Below are 2,763 nucleotides of genomic sequence, written 5' to 3'. Positions count from 1 at the left end.
TTCACGTAGACTTCATCAAGACATGGTGTTGCAAGACATGCTTCAAGGAACATTAATTCTTCTTCATAATTTTTTTTTTTCTTTCTAGTTGTTGCTTACATTTGCACACTAAAAATCAAAATTAAGATTAAAAACATTTGTAGGATCATATTCATTTTGCTTTGTAATGAGAGATTTCTCCTTGTGGTCTTCCTTATATGCCTCTGCCTCTATCTTTGTCTCTGTCTCTTCCACTTCTTTACTAACCTGTGTTGCTGCAAACAAGTTTTCTTCCACTTGGTTTTCAGACTCAAGTGGGCTTATCTCACCGAGTAGCATAGTTATGTCGATATGATGTTTTTGTTGCATTATCTGCAACCATTCATTATTATCCAACAATTATTCATCAAATTTTACATCAACAAATTATATTAATTGTTGGATTCACCATAGAATTGACTGTTCCAATGACAACTTCACTGTCATAAGTAAGTTATGTTGTTGGATTCACCAAATATTGATCCACTTGTAGTTGTGCGTAGTGGGATTCACGAGCATCTACATGCTCTTTCTCTGCGACTTCTACAAATTATTCATAATCACCATCCACTTGTGGTTGAACACAATAAGATTCACCAAAATCTTCATTTTCAACCTAATTACTCCCCCTTTCACCAAAATTTCTCTCAAGGGTGTCTCAAGCCTCTTTGGTTGTCTTTACATCTGCAATGAGAGGAAGAATGTTGTCATCTACACATTCTTTTATGAATTTCAATGCGAAGACATTGTTTTGCCTTTTTGTTTCCAAATCTTTCAATAATATATCTAAAATTTCCTGTTGTCACTTTAACCTTCTCAGCCTCTTGACTTTTCCCATTTATTAAGCACTGATAAAATGCGACTCAACAAGCAAATCGACTTCCAATAAAAATGTTTCTATGGTGGCTTCTTTGTTGCTTTGCTTCCACAAAATAGAAGGTGTACAAAGTTCTAATATCTCAGGGAAAAGCTTTGCTTAAAAAAAAACCTCGACTTTTCACACCTTTTCGTGCTTTGTCTTAACAAAAAATGATCGAATTTGCTCATGGATTTTCGTTCTTCGACCAAAAAGGCACAACTTTTTATGCTTCTGTCATGTCTCCACACATTAACCATAAAAAAAATAATGTTTAAATAGTAAAATTTAATTTACTTTATACATATAAATATCAACATTGTTTTTAACCATTGAATTATATGCGCTTGTCATTTATATTTAAGGACTTTTATACCAAGCGAATACATAATAGGTAAGTGGGATATTCATTTAATGTTATTATTTAATGGAATCCCAGCTGTACGCACACAATATCTTTATCCTGATTGTCGAGTTGTTAAACCTAGTTCTAATTCATTGAACTTGACCTCCCAAGTGATGGCAGGAGCAGGATTCCAGAGCCTTCCGTCCACTCTCCAGCTGGTGGCTTCTCCTCGGGAAGATCTTCTCATCGACAGTCCTCCGTGTACTGAGTTCATTCGACGACAGAATGGAAACCCTTATCTCCATTGTCAGCTAAACTGTGATGTATTTTCGGTGTTAAGTTTTTCATTGGCAGAGCATTCAGGTTTCTAGCCCCAGGCTTCGGATTTCACCCAGGTTTGATTCTATCACTCTACATGATTGAAATTCTTCCTCCTGCATTGTCATAGTCTTGCTTTATTGTTATGCTTGGCTCTCAAGTTCGCGACGAGTCTTGTTGGTGCTTCATCGCTTTGAAGGAGATGCTTTGTGGCGCAACCCTGGCCAAGTATAGTTTTTGGAGTTCGGTTTGAATGTCGTTATCTGTATTTCATAACTATTGATGTGTGTAACTAACTCTTATCTCTTGGATTGCTAGTTTTCGCCGGAGGTCTTCTAGCCGCTCGAGAATGGTGGAATGAAGCTTACCTCCCGAAATACTGCCAAGGGTTTCAGATTTGTTCTTCATCTGGCCCCCGGGTATGTGAAAATTATTCCGGATTCTTCTAGTCTAGAGGCTTCAGCTCTTGCGGAAGTGGTTTAACAGCCATTCGACTATATTTCTCTTGGTCTGTTCTATTTGTTTTTATAGGGTTTATATGTTCTGTTCTTATCTTTATTTCTGGAAGTGATTCGGGGTTTCGACCCAGGTTCCATCATTGCTACATTATATATGTAAATCTTTAATACTTATTTTGTGGCTTAATCTAGAAGTATCGTTTAGCCAAATTGTCCCTTACTTCACCGGGGTTTCGGTTTTGGGTTCGGATTTTTCCTAAATCCCGAATGATAAAGTTGTTATTTGCATTCTTTGATAGCTTTGGTTTTTCCTTCTTTTACTTAGGACAAATTTCCTTTTTTGGTTCAAATTAAGTTAATAAAATATGGTTTGGTTCCAAAACTTACTGCTTGTTTATTACTGGTATCCCCTTAGCATTTTAAGGCCTTGTAGAATCTACCTTTGTTACATGGTAATGTTTAGTTGTAGTGTAGAAATATATATTTCTTTTTTATTCAAAAATTCTTGTTCTCAGATCTTATATTGCTCTTAGGAGTATTTGCATGGTAAAACCCTAAAGAGTAATCATTTTAAAAGAACTCTGCTATTCCAATCAATAGATCTTACTAAGTTTTTTTAAAACTTACTAGTTCTTTAGATTACGAGAATACAATTTATAACTTCTATTAGTGGCCATTATACTTATCTGATTTGGGTAATATTTACTTTCAATCTCCCCTAGCTGTCACCCACATGCATGGTGTTTCTTGTAAGACTAAGAGTGTTA

At 35.6% G+C, this 2,763-nt stretch overlaps 1 long non-coding RNA gene across 1 annotated transcript; it reads left to right on the top strand.

Moving 5' to 3' along the window:
* The first annotated feature begins 1,280 nt into the window (after nucleotides 1–1,280).
* LOC149143684 (uncharacterized) lies at nucleotides 1,281–2,206 on the top strand. Its single transcript, XR_016264641.1, has 2 exons — nucleotides 1,281–1,615; nucleotides 1,857–2,206. It is a non-coding gene; the product is annotated as an uncharacterized LOC149143684 (long non-coding RNA).
* The last annotated feature ends 557 nt before the right edge of the window (nucleotides 2,207–2,763 follow it).

The sequence above is a fragment of the Pinus tabuliformis genome, chromosome X (assembly GCF_031772625.1).
Source record: "Pinus tabuliformis cultivar Carrire ecotype Pingquan chromosome X, CPIR1, whole genome shotgun sequence".
NCBI lineage: Eukaryota > Viridiplantae > Streptophyta > Pinopsida > Pinales > Pinaceae > Pinus > Pinus tabuliformis.
Note: the sequence above shows the minus strand (reverse complement) of the source record. Positions and strands in the feature narration are given on the sequence as shown.